Below are 17,553 nucleotides of genomic sequence, written 5' to 3'. Positions count from 1 at the left end.
CTTTTCTCTCCTCATATCTGCGAGGACTCCAGCCACAGGGAGGAGCTCTTGACCCGAGGCCGCGGGGAGGCCAGCAGCGCCATGACGGCGCCCTCTATCGTCGACATCCACGCTCGCTGTAGAAAGACACACAGAAAGGTTTTCAGAAACAGAAATATTCATTACCCAGAAGTAAGCTGTTTTTTTTATTTGTTATGTGAATAGAAGCAGGCAATCCAAGAAAGTACACAGTAAATTTACCAGTGTCAAAAAGGCAGTGTCAAACTATTTTAATTCTTCCGGAGTTTTTCCAACAATGGACAGAGTAAAATTGAACCAGAAAACTTCCAGTGTTGGTGAAAATAATCGGAGTTAACAGAGGTTTTACTCTGTCAGTGTTATTGACTCTCTCAGGCCCTGATTCAACACTGATTAGAGCAAGATACCTTCCAGAGTATCACAAAAAATACTCTGGAGAGCCCCGCCCACCAACTTTCCCGGTCAAACTGAGAATGTGGATTCTGGCATCGCCATCTTCCTCGCATCGAAATACTGTGGTAAGTCTTTCTACTATAAACTATTCCCGTTGTTTTTCTTCATTCCAGTAGAATCTGTATAAGAATAAAGGGACATATTCATTCACCACTCTAGTCAATGTTGGGTACGTGTCTTCAAATACCGAATTTCAAATGGCTAACGCAGAGCTGCCAACTTTTCAAAAAACCTTGGAGTGAGATTTTGTCGGGGGTGACCAAAATTTTGCCGCGCACGCAGCCACACACGTTGGTGGCTCAAATATCAGGAAATTGGAATTCATTTGGCGTAGTACCCATGTTGTACCCTGCATTCTGGTGGTTTGTGGGGCCCAAAGTCGTTGATAGGGGCGGCCTACTGGAGATGGACAACATTGGTTACATTCTGTGAAGCAAAGACATAGCTGATGGTCCACCCCCAGGACATTTTGGTTTAAGTAGATGTTATTTCATGCATTCTCGTGGATTTTTGGGTGGTATGCCTGAACTTATTCTGATTTATGTTCATCTGCTCATGACTTGTTGGGCCTTCTAGACTTGAGCTGAACATTCAACCAGAAAACTATTGCTGTGCCTCAATGACTGTCTATGTACCACAATATAGCCTAATTAATAGATCTGTGTTTAAGATTAGATTAGCAGCAGTGCTGCTTGTTATGACAGCTGAGTTTACATTCACCACTCAAAATCACACGCACAAACACAACAAATAATTTCTTTCAAGATTTAAAGTTTAAGAGAGTGAGTACTTAATTGAACCACATGTCATTAACATACCTTAGTCTTTGCTCCTCCTGAGTTTCTCCCGCGGTTGTGTCTGTTTGAAAATCTTCTTCTGTTGCTAACTTCGGGACTCTTTGGGGTAAATAGGATGTCTATGCAGCGAATGGGTTTACAGATGCGCTCCTTAGCGCCATCTATTGTCGGGGAGTTTGAAAAGGAACGAACGCGCTTCGGCCCAAAATCAGATTTTTTTTTTTGCCGTGAGAAATTGGTTGTGTGGCGTGAGTGCGTGTGAAAACATGCAAAAGCGTGTGTCACACAGCGAAACCGTGAGAGTTGGTAGGCCTGGTAACGTGATATCGGGTCGGCGGTTAGCTTAAATGTAGCAGCCACATGTCTGACCACCAACACCAAACTGAACAAAAACGACACGAGGTAACGTTAATGTCAGCGAGGACGAGCTGTCGTGGTGTGTTATGTGTCATGCTTGCACATTTATTTCAGTAAAATGACGACAAAAATTTGTTGAAGCAGTCATATTTATTATTTCTATTTGAGCCGGAGCAAATCGCTTTAGCGTCACAATTTGGTCGAGCATAGCGGGACATGTCGCGGACATGCGGACGTGCTCATAGGACCCGCTAGTTCACCGGCAGACGGCGGAATGCACCGAGTCGACCCAGCTAACGTGAACCGAGCCGCGGCTCCGAGAGGCTCGGTTCACGTTAGCTGCTGCTGTAGCCATAGACTTATAAAGAGTAGACGCTGCACTGGCTGCTGAGGCGCAAACAAATATTTTTTATTATATTATATACCAGAATATTATTACTGTTACGCCTACTATGAATATTAAAATACGCCGAATCATGTTTTCGGTGTCATGCCTACAAAATCCCGTGAACATCCGCTTTTGTATTCAGCGAGTGATGCGCTGACACTTCGTTGCGCCAGCTGGCACTGAGAGGAGCGGGTGACCGGTCCAAGCTGGCGGCCCCGCGGCTCGTCAGCACCACTAGGCAGCAGCGGTCGATGTCTATTCTGTATGTCTATGGCTGTAGCTGCTGCTTAATTTATGCTTCCACGTTACGGCGGCGGCGGGTGTGGCTGTGTGTTTCTGCGGGTGCCGAATCCTTGGTGAGCCGAAGCTCATATTGAAGCGCAGGCTACGGAGAAGACGTGAATTTACAACACTGGTTCACCCACTGAGGGACCTGGATGAGCAAGTGCACTTTCGATACTTTCAAATGTCAGCAACTGCCGCAAATTACGTTCTGAGCGGACCAATCACAGCACTTGCGGTCCACGTCAACTCGACTCGCAGTTAGATTTTTTCGGAGGTGCACGTCAGGCTACGGCGGAGGGGTCTACGTAGTTACGTAGTTACTTAATATGTATATTTTCCTTTTTTCTTTCAGATTGTTCTTTAATGTACTGTGGTGCTCTGGTGGTAAGTAATAAGTTGATGTACTTGACCGAAAATGTAGTTGTGTTTGTAATTTTTAAAGCTGAAATAGGGTATTTTCAGGTTGTCAGCTTGACCCTTTACGTGTAAAATATATAAACTGTTCTCCATTTAGGACAACACAACTTCAGAAATGTAGTAGTAGTATAAATTATCTCCAATATGCATGTCTGAAGTAACCCGTTATGTATAGAGTAAAACACTAACTAAAATCCAAATGTCAATGATTAGTGGGTTTAGTTGAACTAAGCCGAACAGACACTTAAAACGGTACTTTTGGCTTCCCAGAGTAATGTTTTACTTTACAAAAAGCCCACGTGTTTGGAGATAATTAACAAAGTGAATAGAAGACGAAGCACATCTGCGTGCTAGTCGGCGTGCTGCCGGCTCCCGCAGGACTTCAGAGAAGTGATGCACCTTGGCGGCCTCTGACGCAGCTTGCAGGATGAATGCGCCGATGCACTGCTGGTAGCAGAGACTTCCCAGAGACCCCCTGGTGATGAAACGCACGCAGGCGAATGACACGACTGAGTGGTGTGTGCACCTGCCGGCTCAGAGGACTGTTCGACCGTCGTCACCCCCCCCCACCCTGCACTGTGCTCACTGTCAATGACGGCCTGCTGATGAGGCAGAGCTGAAAGGCTCAGGCGCTAAATAACATGCCTGTTATGTGTAAATACGGAGTTTGTAGTGGTGCGTTTGATGAATAACCGGTCGATCGGGCTTCTCACATATAGATGTGTCCACCTGCTCCGTTATGACCTGCAGGCCTGCGGCCTCGTCCTCCCTCGGACATCTCTTTGCGATGTTACGCAACAACAGAGGGTATCAGGTGAGCAACGGCGCCACCAACAGGTCGTGTAGCTGCAGGCACTGTTCGTTCCTCTCACACCACTTGGGAAAGGGGGAGGAAGGGGGAAAAATACAGGGTGAGCGGAGGGCTGTAGGGGAGACCAAGAAGAACGTCAGAGGGCTAAAGGTCACGGCGTTGGCGACGAACTAGTTCACGTGACAGGCATCCCGACACGCACACGCTGCCCCCGGTACCTTCACGTAGGATCCAAAGTCCTCTCTGGGCTTCAGGCTGTCCAGATAAAGCAGCGCGGTGGAGTAGTTGAGGCAGTACCTCTGCAGGCAGTGACATAAGCTCTCCTGGAAAGCCTGCCAACAGATATACAAGACAAACATCAGGAAGCAGACTGCCTGGTCACATCAGCTATTAAGAAGCAGATAAACAGATCATAAAAAAGGCACAAAGATGATCCTGTGCAGGAAATCGGTATCACTCGGCAGCCACTTTGTGTGATGCGTTATTCAAGTGAATGGTAAATGGACTGTACTTGTATAGCGCTTTTCTAGTCTTCTGACCACTCATGTAGTGTTAAAAGTGCTTTAACACTACATGACATCATTCACCCATTCACACCCATTCATACACTGATGACAGGAGAACCATACACAGTGACACCTGCCCATCAGTAACTAACATTCACACACTGTAGTCGCAGCTACAGGAGCCATGTTGGGTTAAGTGTCTTGCCTAAGGACACATCGACATGCGGGTTAGCATAGCCTGGAATCGAACCGACAACCCTCTGATTGAGGGTTGAGTACGACCATGCTCCCCACTCACCCACAGTCGTGGTTTCATTGAAGCACAAAGATTTATGAGAAAATAATAACATATTAAGCTGGGACTGGGGTCAGATGTGTGATTTCCTATTATTGATATTTAATTCTGAAATACATTCGTATATAATTTTATCATAATAATAATTGTGGTGACTACAATCCGGTCACGTGAGGCTAAGTACGGGAGCTTGGTGTGTGGACTCGTTCCAAACAGACGCAGATTCCTCCTGTGAAGTTGATTGATTTTATTGTCCGAAAGTCAAGTTAAAAAAAACATCCAAGCAGGCGAAGCGATACATGATGTGCGACGATGCAATAAAGTGCGCTGTAGAATACGGTCAACAAAAAGTATCGTCTCCCGACTCACCCCCATGTCCATACAACCATCACTCCGCCTAGATGCCTACACTCATTCATAAACCACTGCACACCTGTCCACGTGACTCTGATGCTAATTACATTTCAAAATAAAGTACCAGCACTCACACACAGGAAGTGGCAGACGGCCGCTACATCCCAGCCCCTAATTATAACACTGTAGTAATTACAAAAAACACAATAAAACATACATCAAACGATTGTCCATGATTAATAATCCAGTAAGAGGGTGTAGTCATCTTCTTTCACGAACGAGTCTAGTTGTTATGGATTCAGATTTACACATGGAGAGTCACATCAAATCAGTAACAAAATCGGTCTACTACCACCTCAAAAATGTAGCACGACTTAGAGGGCTCATGTCAGCTCAAGACTTAGAAACACTTGTACATGCCTTTATAACTAGTAGGCTAGACTATTGTAATGGTCTCCTTGCAGGTCTTCCAAAAAAACCTGTCAGGCAGCTCCAGCTTGTTCAGAACGCTGCTGTTAGAGTTCTAACAAAGACCAAAAAATGTGAGCACATTACACCAATTCTTAAATCCTTACATTGACTCCCAGTATGTCAGAGAATTAATTTCAAAATCCTACTGCTTACATATAAATCACTACATGGTTTAGGGCCAAAGTATATCACTGATATGCTTCCACTACATAAGCCTTCAAGATCACTAAGATCTTCTGACACCAATCTGTTAGTGATTCCCAGAGTAAATACAAATCATGGGAAAGCATAATTTAGTTACTACGCAACAAACAGCTGGAATAAACTTCCTGAAGATTTAAGACTTGCCCCAACTCTGACACGTTTAAAACAAGACTGAAAACCTTTATGTTCAGCTTCGCCTTCTGCTAAATTTTACCTACATTGCACTTTAACCTCTGCCTTTAATTAAACAATTTAAATAAGGTTTTAATTTATAATTTTATTTGCTGTTTTTAATTGTCTTTTAATTCCTGCATTTTATTTCACTTTATTGTATGAAATGTTATAATGTGAAGCACTTTGAGTCTGCCTTGTGTATGAAAAGTGCTATACAAATAAAATTGCCTTGCCTTGCCTAGTCTAGGCCAGAGGTTCAAGCACTTAGCCTGTCAAGGTGATCTTTACCACCACCTTTTGTCATGTGAGTAGATAAGTCAGTCAAAAGTAATTGTCTCTTCAGACCTCTGCTTCCAGTAGCAAACAGACTTTGGTTATTGGCCTATCTAAACAATTGGTCTTAGTCTTGATAAGTAGCCTTCCTACTAGTCCTTTTCTGTCTGGAAAGGTTTGAATAACCTTTCCCATGACCCAGGAATTACGAGGTGCTGTCTCGTCCACAATGAGCACTATATCTCCAATCATGAAGTTGCGTTTCACGCCAATCCACTTCGTTCGGCGTTCCTGGAGCTGCGTCAAGTACTCCTGGACCTATCGCTTCCAGAACAGATCGGACATGTACTGGACTTGCTTCCAGCGGCGGCGAGTGTAGAGGTCGTCCTTCTGAAACTCCCCTGGTGGTAGAGATGGGGATGTTTTCAGCAGCAACAAATGATTGGGGGCCAAAGCCTCCAAATCATTAGGCTCGGGAGAAGAGTTGGTGAGCGTACGACCATTAATGATGGACTCTACCTCACAGAGAACGGTATGAAATCCGTCCTCATCAAGATTCTGTACCTTAAAGGTAGAATTGAGAACTTTACGTATGGATCTTATCAATCTTTCCCAAACTCCCCCATGATGAGAACCAGTAGGAGGATTAAAGTTCCACTTGATACCGTTCTGTAGAAGAATGTCATTAATCTGAGCATGATTCCAGACTTCAATAGCCTCCCTCAGCTCACGCTCTGCTCCAACAAAGTTTGTTCCATTATCCGAGCGTATTTCCGGGACTGGGCCGCCCGCGCCTTGCTACGAAACGTCGCAGTGCATTGATAAAAGCACTGGTATCCAAACAAGATACTACTTCAATATGGATCGCTCGTATTGTCAAACAGGTGAATAAGACTCCATATCTCTTCACCATGCTCCTTCGGCTCTTGACTTCGAAAGGGCCGAAGAAGTCCACTCCTACCCTGGTGAATGGGGCTTCTTCTGGGCAGACTCTGTCAACGGGCAGATCTGCCATCTGTTGGCACCCTGGAGCGGCTTGCAACCTACGACAGACCACACACTTGGTCAGGAGTCTTCTTATAGCTGTAGTAGCACCTGGAATCCAATACCTCTGACGTAATCTTGACAACACATAATTGCGTCCGCCATGGCCCACCTCTTCATGAATATGTTTGAGAAAAATGTTGGAGATGTGGGAATCTTTGGCTAAGATGATGGGATGCCTACTTTCTTCGGGCATAGCTGCCCTACTTAGTCTTCCACCAACTCTCAAAATGCCATCCTCCAACACTGGCGAAAGCTTGTAAATGGAGCTGTTCTTCCTAACACTCGTGTCAGTCTGCAGGCTGATACGCTTATCAGAAAACTGCCTTCTCTGGCAAAACTTGATAATTTCAAATTCTGCCTTCGTTAGTTCTTCCACTGTGAGCAAACCGCTACAGGCCAGGGCTTTGATCACCTCCGCTTTATGCTCTGAGGAAAGGTGCTGTTGCTTACTCAAGTTCAGCTGCCTCCTTTTCTGGCTGAGGGACAAGAGCAGATTCTTAAACCTGAGGATCCAAGCCACGGCCCTTTTCAGATGAGTCCAAGAGGAGAAGTGAGTCATTAAGCGAGTGGTGGCGTCCACCTCTGACCCTTGCATGGCATTCACTGCTAACCTTGACCTCTGGATCATCTGGCAGGAGTTCACCTGAACGATCTGGATTCGCAGGCCAGTCCTGTTCGGGGTGTAGCAGATACTCTGGTCCTGACGGCCAGGTCTTATTCTTGAGGAACGCATCTACCTTCAACCCTCTGGAGGCCACATCTGCGGGATTGCTCGTGCTGTTTACGTACCTCCATTGAGATGCCTGAGACGCTTTAAGGATTTCTGAAACTCTTTTGGCAACAAAGGTACGGAACCTTGAGGTTTCATTCCTTATGTACTTTAGCATCAACGTGCTATCTGTCCAAAACAATGATGGCTGAAGCCTCATATGTAATTCCCTTTTCCAGAACGTGTCCATGCGGCTTGCCATGGTAGCAGCCGTAAGCTCCATACGAGGTCCACCAGTTCTTATGCAAAGTCACCATCGGGCCACCAGAGAAACCTCAGCAAATCCATATCTTCAGCTGGTACTCTCACTTGATGGAACATGGACTCTATTTCTGCCAAGATTATCACTGGTTCCTTCCTGAATCTGGTCACGACGCCTATCAATGAGCTGGTGAGATCTGGTCCCTGCAGGAGCTGATCATTGAGAGGCGTCATCTGGAAAGGTGCTCCGCAGTTGAACACCACCCGCATCGTCCCCTTTCGAGGGTGGTAGACACCATGGTGGGGGATATACCACAATCTCCCATCATCACGAGTCGGTTCCTCCGCAGATACTCGCTCAGCATATCCTTTGGAGACAAGATTGTCCATAAAGGGTGCATACTGCTGTCGGAAAGACACATCTCTCTTGAACCTCCTTTGAAGGTTTACAGTGCGCTGCTCTGCGACTTTTCTGTTATTTGGCATGTTTAATTTACATTCTCTCAGGGGCAATGCAATCTGGTAATGCCCGTTCACAAGGCTCGCTGAATTTCTGACCAGCTTCATGAATTTTTGGTCTTCCCTTGACAAAGCAGGTTGCTCCTCGAGGCTGCATTCCGGAAAATCAGTTTTGATCATACTTCCTTTGGGTTTAGAGATGGTTCGATTCATACTTTTACTTAATGCTGGTGCGGGGTCTTGGATATTCCCGAACACTGGGTGTGTTAGAATTCTAACTTGCCATATACTGTACACCGAGTCAGGCACGTCTTTGTTTAAGCCATCAAAGTCGTTTCCTTTCAAGTTCACAGTAGTTTCACTCAGCCATTGGGTAACATTGTCCTTGAAAACGTTGGTGTAGCTCTCGATGCTTAAGAACCATTCCTTTTGTGAAATGTGTTCGCTTTCGGGTAGCAAAGGGATCAATGACTTATGTAGCTCAATGGCCGTGTCGTGGAGCTGAATAAGGGTTTGTATTTGTTGTTGCACCTGATGTACATTTTCCTTTCTTTTCATAAGCTCTTTTATAGCAGGAATTAGCGCTTTGATTTTATCTACGAGCACCTTTCGCTCCTTTTGAAGTTTTTCAATTTTTATTGCCAAAGCCTTTGCAGTTAGTTTGACTTCTCGTTTTTCCATTGTTTTGGAAACATTATTCACGTCGCGATCATGTGTTTCGGTCATTGTGTCTTCAAGTTCGACAGTTCAAGTTTTCACAGTGCACCAACGAGTCAATAGCGTTCAATTAAATTCACGTTTCCAAACGGGATTCAACATCCGATTCCGCACTGCCAAGCCAAACAATTCAACAGTCGATGTAGGCGAACGTCACCCGGAAAGACGGCGATCCCCAATGGACACCCGCAAACCATCAAAACTTTCCGAACGCAGCATGAGTGAGAGTGGGGATTTTGCGTGCCTACCGTGGCTGTTCGCGTTGGGATGAATCCGTGGCTCGGTAAGGATCTCTGTCGCGATGTAATCCAGCTTTCTTCTACGGATCCATAACCCCGTAATCCGACAGGAATCCGTGAAAGACTGCACGTTTGTTGTATCCCAGATAGCAATGAGTCGGCGGGCCGCCGGCGGTTAACCAGAGATCGTAGCAGCGGCAGAATGGCGTAATCGCAAACACGTTTGCCGGCGGACCTTCCTTTCGCGGACGGACAGCAGGTCAACCGCCGTTCCGCCGCGGTTATAACAAAGGCAGACTCGTTCAAAACAGACGCAGATTCCTCCTGTGAAGGTGATTGATTTTATTGTCCGAAAGTCAAGTTAAAAAACATCCAAGCAGGCGAAGCGATACATGATGTGCGACGATGCAATAAAGTGCGCTGTAGAATACGGTCAACAAAAAGTATCGTCTCCCGACTCACCCCCATGTCCATACAACCATCACTCCGCCTAGATGCCTACACTCATTCATAAACCACTGCACACCTGTCCACGTGACTCTGATGCTAATTACATTTCAAAATAAAGTACCAACACTCACACACAGGAAGTGGCAGACGGCCGCTACAATGATATTATGTTTGTTAAAAAAACACACTGTTTGCATTTCTGGATTCTCGTATATTGTGCACATGGGTTCAGCTAATATTAGGACAGGTTTATCTTGTTTGTTTAAGTGTTTCCTTGTCTCCAAATCTTATCGAGGGAGATTTACAATATAAATGCGTGCCGTCTGTGGGCAGAGTCAGTGTGTCGGTGTCATTGTGTGCGTTTCCCCCCCGTGTGTGTGACACTTGCATTGCTCAGCAGCTCGGGCAGAGTGGACCCGCCGCCGTGCGTAATCTCCAACGTGTCCTTGATGGCGCGGAGGAGGTTGTTCAGGAAACCAAAGCTCACCTGAAGCAGTTGTTAAGAGCGTTAAAAAAAAACGTGTCACACCCTTTGTTTTGTTCTTATAAAAGAAAAGAAACAATACAACTCTGACACCATGGAAACCGCTTTCCCAGTAACCGTCATGTGGCTGTCACAGACCACGATACACTTCAGTTCCGACTAGACTACGGTGAGTTTATTTTCCCATCGCAAACCTCTTTACTCAGAGGCATACTGTAAGAGACATGGTGAATAAGTGGTGGATGACTTATCCAGTGAAAACATATTGTGAGGCCCAGTTTCCATCTTCTGCCAGCAGATAAGAACATTAAGCAGGTCGGGCATGAAAACATTGTTTCAGATCGAAGTACATATGAATATTATTCCTCCTTCTTATGCAGTTTGTCTCTCGCTGGTTGCCTTGAAACAGAGGCTTTCCAGTCTAGATAAAGACTGAAGCTCGCGATTGCCAAGGAAGAATTCGCCACCATGGAGCACCTCGGCATCGTGCGCCGCTCCAACAGCCCGTGGGCGTCCCCCCTGCACATGGTGACCAAGGCTGATGGTGGTTGGCGTCCCTGTGGTGATTTCCGTCGCCACCACCGCCGACCGTTACCCAGTGCCGCACATACAAGATTTCTCCGCCCACCTAGCTGGTGCCACAATCTTTTCGAAGGTGGACCTGGTGCGCGGTTACCACCAGGTGCCCGTCCGCCCGCAGGATGTTCCCAAGACGGCAGTCATCACTCCCTTTGGCCTTTTCGAATTCCTGCGGATGCCTTTCGGCCTCAATGGTGCGGCGCAGACGTTTCAGCGCCTCATGGACTCTGTGCTACGGGACATGCCGTTCCTGTTTGTGTACTTGGACGACATTCTTGTGGCCAGCGCGTCCGCAGACGACCACCTGACGCATCTCCGGCAGCTGTTCGGCCGGCTAAGTGAGCATGGTCTCATCATCAATCCGGCCAAGTGCGAGTTTGGCCAGTCGTCCATCACTTTTCTCGGCCACCACGTCACCCCGCAGGGAGCCGTACCCCTCCCGGCCAAGGTGGAGGCTGTCGCCGGTTTCCCATGCCCGCGCACTATGAAGTCCCTGCAGGAGTTCCTGGGCATGGTGAATTTCTACAACCGTTTCCTTCCCCATGCGGCTCAACTCATGCGACCCTTGTATGATTGGATTTCCTGAGCGTGTCTCATAACTGTCTCATTGAGCCGCGCCTCCGTTCAGGACTCCATTCCACAGTTTGCAGCCAGCTAGCAAACTAGCAGGCTAGCAGGATAGCGCTGAGGCTAGACTGTTTAGCACGGCAGCCAATATCGTGGATGAAAAAAGAGAGAGCAGAAATGCTCATATTCCTCAAGAAGAACTTGCCGATGTAAGATTTGTTGAACACTACATCACTTCCTCAGAGTCAACTTTGAGACATTCAAGTTTTGTTTTCTTTTAAAGAATCGTTAGACTCTGGTGTTTAGTTTATTACAGGTCATCTTAAGTGCTGTTCTGATGCACAAACTTATTGTGTGTGTGTGTGTGTGTGTGTGTGTGTGAGAGAGAGTAAGTGTGATTGCGTGTGTGAATGAGTGAGTGAGTGAGTGAGTGAGTGAGTGAGACTGTGTGTCAAGTGTGTAAGATGTTGAGTTATTTTATTGCACTTTCTTTGACATGTTGTTCATGATACAAGAGTCAGTTTACTTGATTTGTGCTGTTATTTTTGTGAACGAGTGAGTGAGACTGTGTGTCAAGTGTGTATGTGTGTGTGTGTGTGTGCACTTGCACTTTTCATAGTTTCATAGTTTCAAATTTGTTTTCAGAATTTTTTCTGTTAACAGGATTTCCTGTTTTTCAAACACAGCTCTGGTATCGGAATATTATCTGTATCGGCCGATATCCAAAATTTAGGTATCGGGATCGGATCAGAAGTGAAGAAATGTGGATCGGTGCATCCCTAGTTCATACTCTACACACCTACTGCCTTGCTGTTTTCTCCTCAGGTTTCTCCCGGTTGAAGGTTTTTTACGTTTTGGGGGTTTTGGGACAGGATGTTGCATGTTTACAGATTGCAAAGCTGAACAAAATAAAATGGTTTGAATTGAATAAACACGTTGACCAAAGAAATCTGCAATTGAGGGGTTTTCTCTGCACGCTGACTCCCTTTACACAAAGAATCATCAGGTGAGGATGAGGGAGATGCAGCTGATTTCAGGTATACTATCCCAACTCAAGTGACTGAAAATGGTCTACAAACACAGAATTGTTGTTGTTGAACACAGAAATGTCGTTTCTGCACTTTTAAATCCATAGTTTATTTCCCTGAAATATATATATTTTTGCATTGTTTTTAATTAGGAAAAGTGTTGTTATATGTATAGTGTTATATTTATAATAAATACAAATTAATAAAATAATGTGTTTGTCCTCGTTAAGGGCAATTAACATGACAACTGACTAAGTATGTAACTTGTAAGATATGTTGTGGATCACACGGGACACGGGAATTAGACTTAAAACCGTAGAAAAGATTGATTTACTAAAAAGAGGGGAAACAGTCATTGAAAATTAAGAGATGAGAAATAAGGAGAATTGTTGTATATAGTGTCTGTTTTTTGTTTTTTTTTGTATTGATGTTGTGTAGTTTTTTGAGTCTTTTCCTTAACTCAGAGAGAGGCTGTAAATTGTTGAGTGCTGCTTATTGAGTGTATAGTGCACGATACACTTGATACAGTATCTTGATGATGGAAGCAAATGTCTGATCAAAGGAACATTGATAGCAAAATGTGAGACGGTGAATGTGTGGTAAAAAAGGAAACTTCACAAAGAAATTGACAAAATAGAGGACTTGAGGTCCGTATGGTTTTCGTGTTGGATAAAAAGTAAAGCTGTAGACAAAACCAACCAAGAACGGTGTAATTCGGAAAAACCACCTCCATACGAGGGCATGTGACCTTTGACCTCAGACGCGTGCAAGAGGGCACTTTTGGGGGGTAGGAGGGGTGGGGGGGGTGGGCATGTGACGGCCGCCATTTTGAAGTCATGCCCGGAAATGCGTCATTTTACGAATGGAAACGTAAACCATTTTTGACGATGATGTGCGTGGTTTGGATTGGAAATTTGCCATTTCAGTGGGTGTTTTATGCGATGGGCGTTAGTTTTGACCGGAAACACGGCCCTGTAGGAGGGGTTTCATCATATATATATAGAGGTTGTGGTGTCTGCAATCTGAACGCAGTCACGTGAGGCTAAGTACGGGAGATTGGTGTGGACTCGTTCCAAACAGACGCTGATTCCTCCTATGAAGTTCATTGATTTTATTAAGTTAAAAACACATCCAAGCGGGCGAAGCGATACACGATGTGCGCCGATTTCAAAATAAAGTACCAACACTCACACATACGAAGTGGCGTTCGGCCGCTACATCCCAGCCCCTAATTATAACACTGTAGTAATTACAAAAAAGACACCATAAAACATACATCAAACGATTGTCCATGATTAATATTCCAATAAGGGGGTGTAGTCATCTTCTTTCACGAACGAGTCCAGTCTAGGCCAGAGGTTCAAGCACTTAGCCTGTCAAGGTGATCTTTACCACCACCTTTGTCATGTGAGTAGTAAGTCAGTCAAAAGTAATTGTCTCTTCAGATCTCTGCTTCCAGTAGCAAACAGACTTTGGTTATTGGCCTATCTAAACAATTGGTCTTAGTCTTGATAAGTAGCCTTCGTACTAGTCCTTTTCTGTCTGGAAAGGTTTGAATTACTTTTCCCATAACCCAGGAATTACGAGGTGCTGTTTCGTCCACTATGAGCACTATATCTCCAATCATGAAGTTGCGTTTCACGCCAATCCACTTCTGGCGTTCCTGGAGCTGCGTCAAGTACTCCTGGACCCATCGCTTCCAGAACAGATCGGACATGTACTGGACTTGCTTCCAGCGGCGGCGAGTGTAGAGGTCGTCCTTCTGAAACTCCCCTGGTGGTAGAGATGGGGATGTTTTCAGCAGCAACAAATGATTGGGGGTCAATGCCTCCAAATCGTTAGGGTCGGGAGAAGAGTTGGTGAGCGGACGACCGTTAATGATGGACTCTACCTCACAGAGAACGGTATGAAATCCGTCCTCATCAAGATTCTGTACCTTAAAGGTAGAATTGAGAACTTTACGTATGGATCTTATCAATCTTTCCCAAACTCCCCCATGATGTGAACCTGTAGGAGGATTAAAGTTCCACTTGATGCCTTTCTGTAGAAGAATGTCATTAATCTGAGCATGATTCCAGACTTCAATAGCCTCCCTCAGCTCACGCTCTGCTCCAACGAAGTTTGTTCCATTATCCGAGCGTATTTCCTGGACTTGGCCGCGCCTTGCTACGAAACGTCGCAGTGCATTGATAAAAGCACTGGTATCCAAACAAGATGCTACTTCAATATGGATCGCTCATATTGTCAAACAGGTGAATAAGACTCCATATCTCTTCACCATACTCCTGCGGCTCTTGACTTCGAAAGGGCCAAAGAAGTCCACTCCTACCCTGGTGAATGGGGCTTCTTCTGGGCAGACTCTGTCAACGGGCAGATCTGCCATCTGTTGGCACCCCGGAGCGGCTTGCAACCTACGACAGACGACACACTTGGTCAGGAGTCTTCTTATAGCTGTAGTAGCACCTGGAATCCAATACTTCTGACGTAGTCTTGACAACACATAATTGCGTGCGCCATGGCCCACCTCTTCATGAATATGTTTGAGAAGAATAGTGGAGATGTGGGAATCTTTGGCTAAGATGATGGGATGCCTACTTTCTTCGGGCATAGCTGCCCTACTTAGTCTTCCACTAACTCTCAAAATGCCATCCTCCAACACTGGCGAAAGCTTGTAAATGGAGCTGTTCTTCCTAACACTTGTGTCAGTCTGCAGGCTGATACGCTCATCAGAAAACCGCCTTCTCTGGCAAAACTTGATAATTTCAAATTCTGCCTTCGCTAGTTCTTCCACTGTGAGCAAACTGCTACAGGCCAGGGCTTTGATCACCTCCACTTTATGCTCTGAGGAAAGGTGCTGTTGCTTACTCAAGTTCAGCTGCCTCGTTTTCTGGCTGAGGGACACGAGCAGATTCTTAAACCTGAGGATCCAAGCCACGGCCCTTTTCAGATGGGTCCAAGAGGAGAAGTGATTCATTAAGCGAGTGGTGGCGTCCACCTCTGACCCTTGCATGGCATTCACTGTAACGCTAACCTTGACCTCTGGATCATCTGGTAGGAGTTCACCTGAACGATCTGGATTCGCAGGCCAGTCCTGTTCGGGGTGTAGCAGATACTCTGGTCCTGACGGCCAGGTCTTATTCTTGAGGAACGCATCTACCTTCAACCCTCTGGAAGGCACATCTGCGGGATTGCTCGTGGTACTTACGTACCTCCATTGAGATGCCTGAGACGCTTTAAGGATTTCTGAAACTCTATTGGCCACAAAGGTACGGAACCTTGATGTTTCATTCCTTATGTACTTTAGCACCGACGTGCTATCTGTCCAAAACAGTGATGGCTGAAGCCTCATATGTAATTCCCTTTTCCAGAACGTGTCAATGCGGCTTGCCATGGTAGCAGCCGTAAGCTCCATACGAGGTATCGAAACTGACTTTAATGGCGCTACCCAGGATTTTCCCATGACGAAGGCGCTGTGCACCAGGGACGGTGCATTTTGCAAGAGCAGATAGGTCACAACACCATAACCGTCTTCACTTGCATCTGTAAAGTGATGCAATTGTGCTGCGATGACTTTTCCAAAGTCTAATGGTTTTAGGCACCTAGGGATCTGGAAGTCGTCCAACTGACTGAGTTCCTCCAACCATTGTGTCCATTCCTGTGCAGCGGAGGGTGGTATAGGCTCGTCCCAACCAAGTTCTTTTCTACACAGCTGTTGCAGGATGATCTTGGCAGTAAGGACGACGGGACTCAAAATTCCCAAAGGATCATAAATTGAACTTATGACAGAGAGGATACCCCTTCTTGTCAGAGGTTTTTGTTGCACCATGATCTTAAACTTAAAGGTATCTGACTGAAGGCAAAATTGTACCCCCAATACCCTTTCCACGGAAAGTGTGTCCTGTTCCAAGTCCAAGTCCTTCATATCTTTTGCCCTTTGATCTTCTGGTATTGCTATAATCACGGCACGTCGATTACTCGTCCACTTAGTCAACTTAAAGCCGCCTTTGGAACAGATGGACACCAGATCGTGCTGGAGTGCCACAGCTTCTTTCTCGGTGGCTGTGGCTACGAGGCAATCATCCACATAGAAAAAATGTAAAACCTTCTCGATAGCTTCCCGGCTGAACTGCCCTTCATTGTCCTCGGCACATTTTCTAAGTGCAAAATTAGCACAACTTGGTGATGAAGTTGCACCAAAGAGATGCACCTTCATTCTGAAGTCCACCAGTTCTTGTACAAAGTCACCATCGGGCCACCAGAGAAACCTCAGCAAATCCATGTCTTCGGCTGGTACTCTCACTTGATGGAACATGGACTCTATGTCTGCCAAGATTATCACTGGTTCCTTTCTGAATCTGGTCACGACGCCTATCAATGAGCTGGTGAGATCTGGTCCCTGCAGGAGCTGATCATTGAGAGACGTCATCTGGAAAGGTGCTCCGCAGTCGAACACCACCCGCATCGTCCCCTTTCGAGGGTGGTAGACACCATGGTGGGGGATATACCACAATCTCCCATCCTCACGAGCCAGTTCCTCCGTAGGTACTCGCTCAGCATATCCTTTGGAGACAAGATTGTCCATAAAGTCTGCATACTGCTGTCGGAAAGACACATCTCTCTTGAACCTCCTTTGAAGGTTTAGAGTGCGCTGCTCTGCGACTTTTCTGTTGTTTGGCATGTTTAATTTGCATTCTCTCAGGGGCAATGCGATCTGGTAATGTCCATTCACAAGGCTCGCTGAATTTCTGACCAGCTTCATGAATTTTTGGTCTTCCCTTGACAAAGCAGGTTGCTCCTCGTGGCTGCATTCTGGAAAATCAGTTTTGAACTGTTGCTGCCAGAGCTTATCCAAGTTTGAAACTGAAACTCTATTGACTGTGACAATGTCAAATGCGTCGCTGCTGTCTCCTACCAATGGTCCATTAACAGTCCACCCTAGAATTGTTTTGATGGCATAAGGTCCATCGTTCACGCTACGGATCACTTCTAATGGTTCCAAGGCCTTTGGCACGTTTGTTCCTATTAGCAGCTCGATTTCTGCGTCAATCTCTGGCAGATGAACATGTCGCAAGTGAGGCCATCTGTGAAGATCCTGTCGACGTGGAATATTTCCCTTTTTGACGGGCATACTCTCCTGAGTGAAAGTACTTGGCAATTCGCAAAATATCTCACCATCCAGACCAGCCACCTCGAGACCTGTGACTAATTGG

The 17,553-nt window shown here is 45.8% G+C and overlaps 1 long non-coding RNA gene across 2 annotated transcripts in view; it reads left to right on the top strand.

Moving 5' to 3' along the window:
- The first annotated feature begins 1,431 nt into the window (after window positions 1-1,431).
- LOC120812802 (uncharacterized) overlaps window positions 1,432-17,553 on the top strand; it is a 33,621-nt gene continuing 17,499 nt past the window's right edge. The window contains exons 1-2 of one of the 2 annotated variants that reach the window (XR_013454961.1): window positions 1,432-1,670; window positions 2,651-2,682. This is a non-coding gene — a long non-coding RNA (uncharacterized LOC120812802). Of the gene's footprint in view, window positions 1,671-2,224; window positions 2,370-2,650; window positions 2,683-17,553 lie in introns of those variants that run through there. The other variant, XR_013454962.1, reaches the window with a different exon arrangement.

The sequence above is a fragment of the Gasterosteus aculeatus genome, chromosome Y (assembly GCF_964276395.1).
Source record: "Gasterosteus aculeatus chromosome Y, fGasAcu3.hap1.1, whole genome shotgun sequence".
Lineage (NCBI taxonomy): Eukaryota > Metazoa > Chordata > Actinopteri > Perciformes > Gasterosteidae > Gasterosteus > Gasterosteus aculeatus.
Note: the sequence above shows the minus strand (reverse complement) of the source record. Positions and strands in the feature narration are given on the sequence as shown.